At 42.5% G+C, this 15,148-nt stretch overlaps 1 protein-coding gene and 1 long non-coding RNA gene across 2 annotated transcripts in view; one reads left to right on the top strand and one right to left on the bottom strand.

Annotated features, from left to right (window-relative positions):
• The window catches only part of LOC127527042 (uncharacterized), a 216,765-nt gene that overhangs the window by 89,544 nt on the left and 112,073 nt on the right, over positions 1-15,148 (bottom strand). The window lies entirely within an intron of this gene.
• The window catches only part of LOC114647779 (ras-related protein Rap-1A), a 138,617-nt gene continuing 134,483 nt past the window's right edge, over positions 11,015-15,148 (top strand). Inside the window, exon 1 of the mRNA XM_028796409.2 lies at positions 11,015-11,179. The gene's annotated coding sequence lies outside the window, so the exon portion shown is untranslated. The remainder of the gene's footprint in view (positions 11,180-15,148) is intronic.

Below are 15,148 nucleotides of genomic sequence, written 5' to 3'. Positions count from 1 at the left end.
ACCATTGCTACGGTGAAGCATGGTGGCAGAATCATATGGAGTGCTTTTTGGTGGTAGATACAGGGAGACTGGTCAGAAGTGAGGGAAGGATGAAGACTAATATGGAGAGGTCTTTCAGAAAAAAAACCTTCTGGTACCTTAGAGTAGAGAACGAAAGAAAGAAAGAAAGAAAGAAAGAAAGAAAGAAAGAAAGAAAGAAAGAAAGAAAGAAAGAAAGAAAGAAAGAAAGAAAGAAAGAAAGAAAGAAAGAAAGAAAGAACAAACAAACAAACAAACAAACAAACAAACAAACAGTACAATTCCACATAAACCAGCAGAAGGGTACAGTATACAGGACAAGGTAGTCAGAATCAGGTTACTAGGGGTTCAGCAGCATTATGGCCTGACGGACATAAGAAAGAAAGAAAGAAAGAAAGAAAAGAAAGAAAGAAAGAAAGAAGAAAGAAAGAAAGAGAAGAAAGAAAGAAACAAACAAACAAACAAACAAACAAACAAACAAACAAACAAACAGTACAATTCCACATAAACCAGCAGGAGGGTACAGTACACAGGACAAGGTAGTCAGAATCAGGTTACTAGGGGTTCAGCAGCATTATGGCCTGACGGACATAAGAAAGAAAGAAAGAAAGAAAGAAAGAAAGAAAGAAAGAAAGAAAGAAAGAAAGAAAGAAACAAACAAACAAACAAACAAACAAACAAACAAACAGTACAATTCCACATAAACCAGCAGAAGGGTACAGTATACAGGACAAGGTTGTCAGAATCAGGTTACTAGGGGTTCAGCAGCATTATGGCCTGACGGACAAAAGAAAGAAAGAAAGAAAGAAAGAAAGAAAGAAAGAAAGAAAGAAAGAAAGAAAGAAAGAAAGAAACAAACAAACAAACAAACAAACAAACAAACAAACAGTACAATTCCACATAAACCAGCAGGAGGGTACAGTACACAGGACAAGGTAGTCAGAATCAGGTTACTAGGGGTTCAGCAGCATTATGGCCTGACGGACATAAGAAAGAAAGAAAGAAAGAAAGAAAGAAAGAAAGAAAGAAAGAAAGAAAGAAAGAAAGAAAGAAAGAAAGAAAGAAACAAACAAACAAACAAACAAACAAACAAACAAACAGTACAATTCCACATAAACCAGCAGGAGGGTACAGTACACAGGACAAGGTAGTCAGAATCAGGTTACTAGGGGTTCAGCAGCATTATGGCCTGACGGACATAAGAAAGAAAGAAAGAAAGAAACAAACAAACAAACAAACAAACAAACAAACAAACAGTACAATTCCACATAAACCAGCAGAAGGGTACAGTATACAGGACAAGGTTGTCAGAATCAGGTTACTAGGGGTTCAGCAGCATTATGGCCTGACGGACATAAGAAAGAAAGAAAGAAAGAAAGAAAGAAAGAAAAGAAAGAAAGAAAGAAAGAAAGAAAGAAGAAAGAAAAGAAAGAAAGGAAAGAAACAAACAAACAAACAAACAGTACAATTCCACATAAACCAGCAGGAGGGTACAGTACACAGGACAAGGTAGTCAGAATCAGGTTACTAGGGGTTCAGCAGCATTATGGCCTGACGGATGTAGATGTCCCTGAAGCAGGTGGACTGAAAGGAAATGCTCTGGTAGCACTTCTCAGAAGGCAGATGTGAAAGCAGGAGATTAGCTGGTCCTTGAGAAAACCTGTTCAGGAGTACACACCACTTTAGACTGGGGTGATGACCCAAAGAATACATCTAATACAATGCTGGAGTGACTCCAGATCAGTTCTCTGTGTGTCCTTCAGTAAAAGGCATATGACAGATTAAAGAGAGCAAGAGGGTAAAGATCTTCTGGTCTGATGAGACAAAAAATTGAACTCTTTGGGCAGAAGTTCAAGCACAATTTCTGGTGAATACCAGGCACTGCTCATCAACAACCTTATACCATCCCTACGGTGAAGCATGGAGGCAGAATCATCATGCTATGGAGTGCTTTTCAGTAGCAGATGCAGGGAGACTGGTCAGAAGTGAGGGAAGGATGATGCCTAATATGAAGAGGTCTTTAAAAAAAAAAACTTCTGGTACCTTAGAGTAGCAGAAAAGAAGGAAGGAAGGAAGGAAGGAAGGAAGGAAGGAAGGAAGGAAGGAAGGAATAGTACAATTCCACATAAACTAACCAGTGTGTTCAGTACATAGTGCAAGGCAGGTAGAATCAGATGCCTGGGGGTTCAGTAACTTTATGGCCTGGGGGATGAAGCTGTCCCTGAAACTGGTGGACCAAAAGAAAAGGCTCTGATAGAACTCCCCAGAAGGCAGAAGTGAAAACAGGAGATCAGCTGGTCCAAAACTAAAGCTGACCATCTCAAACCTTACACGTGCTCATAGGTTTTCTCTGCTTCACCGTACAGTCTATCCGAACCTGGGCACTCCTCTCCCACTGCCTTGTCCTCGCAGTCACCAGCTCCATGGTACTGACCGTGCTGCCACACTGACAGGCAGAGTAAATACTGCTGCTTTCTAGAGCGTGCAACCAGCAGAGCAGAGGCGTAATTACACTGCACCAGTGGATGGGCAGAAAATCTTATTGTCAATCAGCCCATTTGATCTTCCCCGAGCGGGCCGGCATCCTCCCTGTAGCATGCTGGGTCTAGTTGCTTATTCAGGCTGATCTGCAGGAATCCCAAAGAGGAAGGTTTGAGCTGCAAGCGACACCCCTGCCTGCCATTTGTCTGAGAGCTCTCTGCCCAAGTCAGTGTGTCAGTTGGCCCAGTCAGGGACCTCAGAGGTGACCCTGCATGAGGCTGGAGGCTCCAATTTGGAGTGTACTGCCCCACTGAGAGGAGCAGCAGTAATGAGCAGGATGAGCGGGCGGCGCAGGTGTCATGGTGCAGCTTGAGGAGCAAACAGATGAAGTACTAATCATTAATAGAGTGTCTTTATATTGCCTTTAATACTAACTAGTCTTATTAATAAGTGACCCGCTTTCAAAGTGAAAGGAATTTAATATCAACGTTTCACCATTTGCACATTTATTAATAGAAAAAGCAGAAATGTAATGCACAGGTCTGTCTTATTATTATTATTACTACACTATTTATACTGGATTCAGAAAGTATCCAGACCCCTTCATGTTCTGCACACTTTACTGTGTTGCTGAATTCATTTTAGACTGAGATATTGCCCATTTTTTGCTCATCAATTTACACTCCAATAACCCATAATGATAAAGTGACGTGTCTTCAGAAAGGCTTGCAAATTTATTGAAAATCAAAAGCCGAAATCTCTCATTCTTAGAAATATTCAGACCCTTTGCTGTGGCACTCCAGATTGTGCTCAAGTCCATCCTGTTGGCAGGGCTGCATTAACCAAAATAAGCAAAATAGGCACATGCATAAGGCATCAAGGGAAAGGGGGGCACCACAGAAATTTTCCATTGCTGGGTTTACCATGATCCTGAATCAGGTTCCACAAACATTGCCTCCCACATTAATGAAAAAATTATGTACAAACATATACAATAATAAAAATAATAATAAAATAGTAATAATAGAGGTTAATGATATCCATCCATCCATCCATCCATTTTCCAACCCGCTAAATCCTAACTACAGGGTCACAGGGGTCTGCTGGAGCCAATCCCAACCAACACAGGGCACAACGCAGGAAGCAAACCCCAGACAGGGTGCCAGTCCACCGCAGGGCACACACGGGCCAATTTAGGATCGCCAATGCACCTAACCTGCATGTCTTTGGACTGTGGGAGGAAACCCACGCAGACACAGGGAGAACATGCAAACTTCACACAGGGAGAACCCGGGAAGTGAACCTGGGTCTCTTAACTACAAGGCAGCAGCGCTACCCACTGTGCCACTGTGACACCTGGTTAATGATATACAATACATTAATCTTGTGAATACAACAAAATTAGAATCTGGTAACTATCACACAGTGCATCAAGGCTTGTCTTGGTCGTGTTGGCTGTCCCGTTCAGTCGTCCACTCAGAGTGTGTGCAGCTCCTATACTGTATATGGGGACACCAAAATCAAAGTGCTTAGGGCCTCTAAAGGTCTTAAATCTGACATTGACTGTTTGCTTCAATTCTTCTTAAGATGTTTCGAGAACCTGATTGCATTCCACCTGTGGAAAACTGAATTGATCATCAATCAGAAAGGCACACATGTACCTGTGTATGGAAGGTGCCACAATTCCCACTGCATGTCAGGACAAAAACCAAGTGTCACACACGAGCGCATGGGGAGCAGCTTAAGGATCCAACGTGCCAATGCGACAAGTTGTGCCAGGGGACAACGGCAGGGTACTAACCTCTCTCTCTCTCTGTTTTCTCAGAAAAGACGAAGCACCCCTGCCATAATCTCACCCGGACGACTCCAAGAAACGCAACACTTCCGGGTCCCTTTCTTTCCTCTGCTCCCCATTTGATGACGTCAGCTACCCATCCATCACCACATTTTCCCAGCATCTCACTGTTTTGATTTTCAGTCCGCCTCCATAAATTGTCCGTCTGCCCTCCCTTCTGTGTCTAATGATTTGCTTGAATTATGTTGACCTTCTTTACAGTATACGGGGCTTAAAAACCCCAAACCTTCATGACTTTATTGTCTATCTTTGTTACACAAGCCATGAAGTCCAAGGAACTTACTATAGACTTCCGTAATCAGATTATGGTGATGCAGAAATCGAGGCAAAGGTTTAAATCTATGTCTAAAGCTTTGTATGTTCCCATGAGCACAATGGCCTCAATAATTGTTAAATGGAAGAAGTTTGGGACCCCCTAGGCAAGTGCAAGCTTTCTTAGGTTTAGCGAGTTACTACCACCGGTTTGTACCTTGGTTTTCTGAGACAGCTACCCCCTTGACGAATGTGACAAAGAAACGGCCCCTTTCCATGTGGTGTGGGATAAACTGACAGAACGGGCATTCAGTGACTTAAAGATGGCCCTTATGATGGCACCTGTTTTGAGAACTCCTAACTTTTCTCTCCCTTTTCTTCTCCAGACCGATGCTTACGGACACAGGTCCTAGGTGCCGTGCTGTGCCAAAGCATTGATGGTGTTGAACACCCTGTGTTGTACCTAAGCTGGAAACTGTTGGACCGGGAGACAAGGTATGCAGCGGTGGAGCGGGAGACTCTGACGATAAACTGGGTGGTGACTCAACTGCGGTACTACCTGTTGAGTCAGGAGTTTACCCTAGTGATGGACCATGCCGCCCTCCAGTGGATGGCTGTCCATAAGGAGTTGAACCCTTAGGTCACCAGGTGGTTTTTGGACTTGCAGCCATATAAGTTCATGGTCACTTATCATTGGGGTACCCTCCAGGCTACCGCTGATGCTCTGTCTTGGGTTCACAACCTCTCAGTTCGGGTCACCCGACCCGATGGGTCTGGGCTGAAGTGGGGGTCATGTCACGCATGAGTGCATAGGGAGCAGCTTAAAGACCTGATGAGCAGTGCGAAATCTCATATTAGGGGACAATGCCAGTGTACTAACCTTTCTCTCTTTGTTCCTCATGAGTTCACTCGAACACGGGTAAACAACAACAATGCCAAGCCACTTCCGGGTTCCTTCCTTCCTTCCCTCTGGTCCCCATCTGATGATGTCACCAATACCCATCTACCACAGCGGCTCTTTCCCAGCATTCCGTATCAACTTCCGTTCAAACCCCATAAATTGTCTGCCTGTCATTGTTTTGGTTGTCTGTATTATATGTACAAACCTGACCACATTTGCAGAGAGCGAGAACTTCACAGTATACGGGGACGGATTCCCCAAACCTTTATAATCTATTTTGTCCTCTTCGTTTTACACTGACAAGAACTCCAATGGTCACTCTAAAAGAGATTCAGAGGTCCTCTGCTGAGATAGGAGAATCTGTCAGAAGGATGGCCGTCTCAATCAATCCAACGTTTATGGTAGAGCGGCTGGACAGAAGTCACTCTTGAATAAAAGGCATATGACAGATCAAAGAGAGCAAGAAGACAAAGATCATCTGGTCTAGTGAGACAAAAAATTAAACTATTTGAGCAGAACTCCAAGCACTATTTCTGGTGAAGACCAGGCACTGCTCATCAGCAACCTTATAACCATCCCTACAGTGATGCATGGTGCAGAATCATCATGCTATGGAGTGCTTTTCAGTGGCAGATATAGGGAGACTGGTCAGAAGTGAGGGAAGGATGAAGCCTAATATAGAAAGGTCTTTGAAAAAAAAAACTGACTGGCACCTTAGAGTAGTAGAAAGAAAGAAAGAAAGAAAGAAAGAAAGAAAGAAAGAAAGAAAGAAAGAAAGAAAGAAAGAAAGAAAGAAAGAAAGAAAGAATAGTACAATTCCACATAAACCAACAGGTGTGTACAGCACACAGTACAAAGCAGGTATAATCAGGTCACTGGGGGATGAAGCTGTACCTGAAACAGGTGGACCTAAAGAAATGGCTCTGATAGCACTTCCCAGATGGCAGAAGTGAAAACAGAAGATTAGCTGGTCCTTGAGAAAAACCTGTTTGGGAGTACACACCACTTTAGACTGGGGTGATGTTTCACCTTTCAGCACGGCCAAAGCATATATCTAATACAATGTTGGAGTGGCTCCAGATCAGCTCTCTGTGCCGAGACTTAAACCACAGAACACGTCTGGAGAGATATGAAGACGGAAGTTTATAGACATCTCGTATCCAATCTAACGGATCTTGAGTGGAATGGCCGAAAGAATGGGATAAACTGCCCAAATCCATGTGTGAAAAGCTTGTAGGGACTTAACAAAGAAGACTAGAAGTTGTCATTGCTGTCAAAGAGACTTCTACAAAGTACTGAATTAAGTGTCCGAATATTTTACAGGAATGAGAGATTTCAGTTTTTGATTTTTTTAAATAAATGTGCAAGCCTTTCTGAAAACATGTTTTCACATTTCCATTATGGGTTATTGAGTGTGGGCAAAAATGGCAGATGTATCATTTAAAATGAAATCCACAACACAATAAAGTGGAAAGACTGCAAAAAGTGAGAGGGTCTGCATACTTTGTGAATCCACTGTATAATACTGTGACAATATAACAGTCACCCAGACTCTTTTAAAAAAGAACAATAATACAACGGGCATGTGTCTTGTGCTGAGCTGTTAATTAGTAAGAAAAGCTTATCCTGGATTCTTAACTTCTTCTTCTTGTTATTTTTATCCCACTATTTATATCGAGAAGCCACTCTTCTGTTTCTTACATTGGAGCCAGAACCTTTTAGGACTTGGATGCGAGACAAGATGGGGCCTTAGTATTATTATTATGATAGATAGATAGATAGATAGATAGATAGATAGATAGATAGATAGATAGATAGATAGATAGATAGATAGATAGATAGTACTTTATTTCTCCTATGAGGTGGAATTTAGTAAGAGAGAAGCCCTGGTTGCTTTCAGCTGAAGTCTGCACCTTCAGCCTGTGTCTTCATGAAATTAACTATAGCTAGTCCAGCTTTTTTTTCATGGCCTAAAGATGTGCCAGTGCTGACAACTGCTGACTCTAAACTGATGATGTGAGAGTCACAGCTCCCACTTAGTTTACTCAGTTTATTGTATCCACCGTAAGAAAAGAACAATTGTGTATCTATGTGTCTATCCAGTTGCTACATCTCTGTTATTTGTCATTTTGTTTGAGATTCATTAAAGTAGTGCTAATGTTTGGGGGATGTCAAACTACAGGCCCTGTTCAAGCCCATTGAGGAATTCCTTTTATAATTTTGGTCTATACAAGAAATAAACTGTTGCTATTTGTGATGTACAATCTGTTGGAATGAAAAATGTAATGGATTTTTACTACATACATTACAAAATACATTCCAGAAGATGCTGCACTGCAAACATTAATGCTGAAAAACTTGAGGTTTACATTGAGGAATTCCTTTTATGGTTTTGGGCTATAAAAGAAATAAATTGTTGCTATTTGTGATGCACCATCTGTTGGAATGAAAAATGGAATGTATTTTTTACTACATACATTATAAACTGCATTCCAGTAGATTGTCCACTGCAAACATTAATGCTGAATAAGCTGAGGTTTACATTGATTACATAGATTTCAGCACATCTTAGACTGTAGAAAGTGAAGGTGTTATTATGACACTTCAATTTTAGAAACTTTGTCTTAAACAGGTAGCACAGTTTGTTCTTATTAAGCACAATTTCACACTTTTGGATGGCCGAGGATACACTGTCTACCACTGCCCTTCAGACCTGATCAAATTTCCAGTGATCGTGACCTTCTCCTAATACCTGGGAAGCTGCTCTGGATGTGTTGCAGTGTCCCACTTCCCATGCAGAAGGAGCAAGATGGTGTCTTGCTCTTGACCCAGATGTAGAGATTATCGGGCTAGGTAAGATATCAAAGATGCCTTGAATCAGGAATTTTGTGTATTAGGACTCTACCTGACAGATTTCACAACAGGCAACCTTCAGCTCCAGTGCACTCTCCCACCTAGTCCAGGCACTCTGCTGCATGATTCCTACCATCCTGCTCATGCATGCTTCCTCTGCGCCGCTCATACTTCCTTTTGTATGAGTTGATGCATTTCTTTACTCTGGATCTTGTTATACCGTGGGTATAAGGAAGCTGCCTAGACCTGCTCGCCCAGTTGCCCGTGTTCTCAGATCTTGAATGAGACTCTGCCAACTCCACCTCATTTAACGCCTTCTACTTCCTGCTGGTCTGAATCTCTATGCCTACCTTTAAAACCTTAGAGTCTCTGGAGTCCCAGTACTGAAGTATTTCCCTTGTGCAAGAAGCCTTAAACTCCACAGAGATGCTAGTGACTGGGATCTGAAGCATGGTATTCTTCCTTTACAAGGCTGTATCCCTCAGGCTCCATGGTACACTTAACCACCTACGGTGGAAGATGCTAATCTTCCTCTTCAAATTTTGTTGCCACTTTGTACACCAAAAGAGGCTAGAGAATCTGGGGCAGGATGCCATGCTGATATATCCTGGATTTAAATCTGCCAAGTAGACTGGACATGTCCATCTTTGTCAACTAAGCCTTGAGCTCCTTGATAGTTGTCCAGATGGCAGATGTATCTTGGAGATTGCAGTTGACCACCTTTCCTAGGCTTTTGACTTCAGAGTCTTCTTCTTTCTCTTCATCTTTTCCCATTTCTCTGTGTGATCAATGTGCTTTATCAACCTTCTCCAAACAGCTTTGTCCTGCTCCTCCTCCCCAATCAGACCCTTTTCCTTCTGATCTTCTTTTACTTTTGACATCCACTTTGGCCTCCCTCATTTTCTCTTCCCCCTGTACTTCCATTCTCATCACTCTTTTGCCCACGTATTCATTGCCTCTCCTAATCACTTCAATCTACCTTCCTGAATTTTCTGAGATATCTCTCCCACTTTTGTTGTATATCTCATTGTCTCATTTCTCAACACATGCATAGCAAGATCAAAGAGGGCAAGGACTTCAAGAAGATCCCTTGTGAAGACCTCCCTTGAATTGGGATCTTGTCTGTTACCCCAAAGCACTACTTTTAACCCGAGTCCTCACTCCCCTCATACATATCCTGGACAATCCTCACCTACTTCTCTGGTCCTCCTTTCTGTCTCATGCACCCTAGACCTCTTGATGTTTCATCTTCTCCACATCAATACACATCACATGCACACCTAACTATTTTCTGTCAATGTTTTCCTATGAGATGTCTCAATAAAAAATACTGCATCAGTTGTTCCTCCTCCCCTGTGGTGGTCTCTTTCATAAGCCTTATCTCTTTAAACCTTTACCAATTTTTCATTGTGTGTGACATCAGCATTAAACCTCAATAGTTTCCACTATATTGAATATCACCCTACTCTTTATAAATTGGTAGAATCATATTGTTCCTCCGCTCCTCTGGTATTCTCTCCTGTTCATAGATCTTCTGCATTTGATCCCATAACACCTTCTACTCCTCCTATTCTTGAACACTTCCACACCCTCAGCTGTTTTTTCATCTTGACAGACTTCTAAGTGATTGATAGAATTGCAGCACTATCTAATTTAAAGCGGAACTTGTCCATGACCCTGCCCTACTTCAGAACAAGGGACCCGGACATGGTTGAATTATAGTTCATCTTTGCCCTGTAGACGAGTTCTCAAGTTCCTTAAGGACCCATCTGCTGTCTGACAGTGAAGTGGTGGTCACAGTAAAATGGTCCATAAAGTTTCTCATAGGAGGCTGCCACTCACCAGAATTGGTTTGGGGTTGGCTTTGTATTGTACATGGACTGCTTTCTCTATCATACTCATGGCAAAGGTGAAAAGGCTGATTGAGATTGTTGCAACAAGTGATGATGCCCTCCTCCAGCCATAAACGCATTTCCAGTTTTCTTCCATTCAATGTCTACATTCTTTGGCTCATTTAATTTTTTTTTTTTAATTTGCCAGTTTTTTTTAACTGTTCCTCAAAGGTCAGCATCCTGGAGTCATCTTTTCACTTATTAAGACACTTTGATATATATATATTTTTTTGTTTTATGACAGTACGCAGGAAATATGAACTCCCATCCTTGGGACAGAAGCACATCTGCTGAGTCGTCTGAGATTGTTCTCTGTGCTCAATGCAATGACGCCCATCCTGACCGCAGACTCTTACCCAGTTTTTTTTTTCCTTTTACACAATGGCCATTTATTAATCCAAAATTTCGCAGCAGCCGGCAGGATTTACTGAGCCGTCTCCGAGCTGTCTTTCTCCTATAAGCCGGCGTTTTCAGACTGCTCACCTTTCGGAAAGTAGGCGTGATTGAAAACAGTTCACCGAGGAAATGGGGGTGTGTCATAGTTATGCAAATGAACTAGTTTTGCATGAGACGAGGAGGGATATATGCCAAATATACCTCGAGTAGCGCTGATTTCCTTGTTTGTGGTTGGCGATGCCTTAAATAATGTTATAAACATTGACAAAGCATCCCATAATAAAACATCACACTCAAAGATCATTTTTCTCCCTTGACAAAAGTGTTCAAAAACAGTGCAACAGGGCGCGAAACTGTCCAGCCTGGCAACTTAGTTGCCTTTCCCGGCGTCACAACGTGCGCGGTTCCTTTAAGAGCGTCGAGAGTGAGGCTGTGATGACGTCGTCAGCGTAGAGCCCGGAGTGGATCCGGAGGCAGTGGCGGAGAGGCGGCGGCGGTGGCGGCGGTGGTGGCGAGAGAGCGCGACAGACGGTGAGTACAACCGAATTGGATCGCTACACTTCGCTGTGGGACTATAGTAGGCGCGACTTGGGGAGCCACTAGGGGTGCTTTCCGGCGTGACCCCCCGACCATCTAGGCCTCTGCGAAGCCGGGCGGAAGGGAGGTGCGGCGGAACATGGCGGAGAGAGGACTCTGCGAGAGGCGCTCCTCCGGCCGCCCTGTCCTGCCGTACATCATCGCGGCTAAGTTTCTCTTCCGAACCTGACGGCACTGGCGCTTCGAGAGGCGGAAGGAAGCGCGAGGCCCAGTTCATCAGTGGTGTTCCGGAGATTACCGACCTCCTGTGATCTGTCAGACAGCTGGGGACAGGCCTGGAGAGTGAGTGATACGGGGAGTGCCGCTCCGCTTCGAACTGACATATTGGCGGCTTTGCTGCTTTTAAAGGGTCCTTGTAATCTGACTGGAGCCGTGCACTGGTCCACCTAGAGCCGCCTTGTAGTTTAATCTGTCTGGACTGTCAGAAGGTGGTCTTTAAGACATCGCTAGGAGTCCAAACTTAATCTGGACAGTCGACGTTCTTGGGCAATTAAAGTGTTCACCTTTAACGTATTATTAAGACCTGTTGCCTGGGATCTAGGATGTAACCATTGAGTAACTACGCTTATGTTGGATCTGCTTTTCGGATATTGCCAAGTTTTCATTATCATGACGTGCCCTGGCACCTTTAGTATCCCTGGGTGTGACTACTTGTTTGACTGGAGACTTTCTTTTCATCAGATTCCAGATACTGTGGTCCAATGTTTGACAGGTTATTTCAGAGGGTGTCCGTCTTGTCTGTAGTATTTCATTTGGTATTTTTATTCTTTATGATGGTATTGAGACAGTTTAGTTAGTTTGAAATGTCTGAATCAGCTTCTATATAAAGGGGAAGTGCATTTAGGGCAGAAGCCAGGAAGCACTTCTTCTCACAAAGAGTTATGGGAATCTGGAACAAACTATTGAGACATGGGACAGCTTAGCTTTTACGCAAACAGGCTTGATGGAGTGAATAATCTCCTTTTATTTGTTATGCCTTGTATTCTTGAGTGACACTTAAATATCGGATGTTTAAGTTTTGTGCCACTGTAATGTCACTGGAACTGACCAGTAACTGTGAATGGGTCTACCATTCCAAATGTCTCTGGGTTTTGTAGCCATACGGTGTAACCAAGACTGTCTCTTCCTTTTTCTCAGAAATGGCATCTTCTTAGTTGTTTGCCTTGGGCAGTCTTTGAAACTGTCAGCTTAGCCTGAACTGACAACACCAGGAGTGTGTCATATTCTGATCTGTAGGTGTCAAACATCCTGAATTGTAAAGCCAAGGAGGGGTGAGTCCAAATTTACGTGTAGGCTGTCCACTTACCCAGAGTTATGTTGAAGTGTTATTGAATGTTTTTGAAATGTATGTATCTTTGGTCACTGGAAATGGAGAGTTGTGCTAGATATCTGAGACCTGCTGCACATGACCTTTGGACTATCCTTAAGAACGCTGCCCTCCCTTAATTTGTTATACTTTAAGATGTTATTGTCACCTAGCTTAGTTCAGGTCATGCTTTGTCACATATTACTTAGAAAACTTTGAACTTCTTGGGTTTGTGGGCATGTTCACCTGTGCTCAAATTTGTAAACTGTTTGTCCAGCAACTTTACAGTGTCATATTTTTGACATTTTGCCTTGTACCCTTTCAGGTGCTCTGGTCCCTCCCACAGTTCAAAGACATACAAGTTAGGAGAACTAGCATTTCTAAATTGGCCCCGATGTATGACAGTCAGTGACACTGTCAACTTACTCTGAACTGTCAAGACCAGAAACTCATTATATTCTGGCCATCGGCTATCAAAAATCATGAATTTTAATGCGAAGGGTTAAGAGACTTTTTGGAGGGTTTTCAGGGAGTCCAAATTTTACATGTGGGCTATCCACTTACTCTGAGCTATAAAGACCTTTTGATGTGTTTTAAGAAGTTGTGACATTTTTCTAACCAGTGCACTTTTGTCCACTGGGAATGTAGAGTTATGCTGGGGTAACCAAGATCTGCGTTCCTTGAGTGCCTTCAAGAATGCTGTCCCCATAGTTTGTCTTTTAAGATGTTACTGTCACCCAGCTCCGGTCACAAAGGCCATGTATTGTAACATATTACTCTGAACCTCGGGGGTTAGTGACTTTTTAGGGTGTCCAGTTAAGCCGGTTTGGATAAAAGGATGGGGTGTCTGTCACAAAGACTTTGTAGCAACTCATCTTTCAGGCACAAAACACATGATGTTTAGGGTGTTGCTGGGAGTGATGCTGTTATTTTAAGACTTTGGAGTTTATGTTCTGCAGCCCAAAGGCTAGGGTGTCACCTAATTGTCCAACTGATATGAAGTGTCAAGATCAAGTGCAGTTTGGCTTCTTGGCTGTTAGCGCAGTGGTTTAGCCTAAGGTTTTGGACTGGAGTTTTTACAATCTGGTGCATATGGAATTTCTTGGGGCTTGCAGTCCATTTGTGTTTTGTCATAAATGGTCATTTTTGTTATGTGTATTATTACTGGTTATGCAATTATTGCTTAGGAAAAAACATTTAGATACAGGTCCAGACTTTGAGACTCCAGTGGTATTTGGGGTATTACCAAGTCAGTCTATCTAGTTTGCACTAACAGGTCCAAGTACAGTGGCCTTCAAAATGTAACCATTCATCAGTCTTAAACTATCAGGTCATTAAGTATGTGGGTATGGCACTCTGCTCTGGACTTTCAGGACCTGAGGTTTGTTGTGTTTTTTTAAAATGTCATGTTATTTTACTAGATTGTCAATTGCTATGTTTACTAGCATTCAAGGTATCACTGAAACTTCAGTAGTGCTAAGAGGTCCAGTCAAGACCAATGGAAGATATGAACTTCTCAGGCCTGACAAGTCCTGGCTTCTTTTTCCTTCGTGGTTTCATTTTAAGCAGCCATATTGGTTTTGCTGGTAAAACTATTGTCATATGCTGACATAGGAGTTTTTTTTTTTTTAACTTTTGAGTTTCCTTTTTTCTTGAACATAATGAAGATCTGGAAAGTCCCTTTTCCTTTCTGTTTCAGGTTTAAAAGACATCTAAGATCCCTACATGGTGGCCTGTTGTTACGTTATTTATCTTGTGGCCACATATCGCCAGGTTAATAAATCTTTTCCATGTAATTGTAACTTTAAGGCCACACAAGGGAACAGCAGTTCACTTATGTGGAATTCTGTCCCCGATACATTTGGACAGTGTTGTGGCTGTGTTCCTTAGAACTTCTTCCTGTTGCCACTCCCTTTTTCTTATTTATAGGAAAGTTGATGACACCAGTAGTAGTCTCTTACTTGTCCCGTCCGTCTAAGAGCCTCTTCTCTTACGATGTCCACAGTCAGTTCCAGGAACGTTCTTCACTTTTGAGACACCATACAGCTGCTTGGCATATCATGACACAACAGAGAAGATTCCGCATATATTATGAGTGGCAGTTTCTGTGTAATGGCCACAGCGTTTAGAGGGAGACTTCCTATGGTTTTGATGTTTGTGGTTTTACCCTGCTGCTGATTATTTTACTGTTTTTTTTAATAGAATCCTATTTTTGAATTGTATGTGGGTTGCATGACATTTTTAAAGACAAAGTTACATAACCTCAGCCCAGACCTCTTCTTTGTTGATTATTTGTCTCAATGCAGATTTTGTTTGTCTTCCATTAAACTTGTGTGTGTGTGTGTGTAGTGACATTCATTTGAACAAATTGGTTTCTCGGTGCTGCCTCACAATTCTGGTGTCTGTGTGGAGTTTCTATGTTCTTTAATGTCTTTGTGGGATTTTGACGCATGTATTAGGTTAATTGGAAATTCTGAACTGGCCCCTTGTGAGTGTAGACGTGTATGTGTCAGTGGGCTGTGTGACGATTGGCGCCAACCCGTGAATGGTTTCTGTATTTAATTTGAAACTGCTCGGATAGGTTCTGTGATCGTGGG

The sequence above is a fragment of the Erpetoichthys calabaricus genome, chromosome 3, assembly GCF_900747795.2.
Source record: "Erpetoichthys calabaricus chromosome 3, fErpCal1.3, whole genome shotgun sequence".
In the NCBI taxonomy this organism is placed as follows: domain Eukaryota; kingdom Metazoa; phylum Chordata; class Cladistia; order Polypteriformes; family Polypteridae; genus Erpetoichthys; species Erpetoichthys calabaricus.
This window is presented reverse-complemented; position numbering and strand designations above follow the sequence as displayed.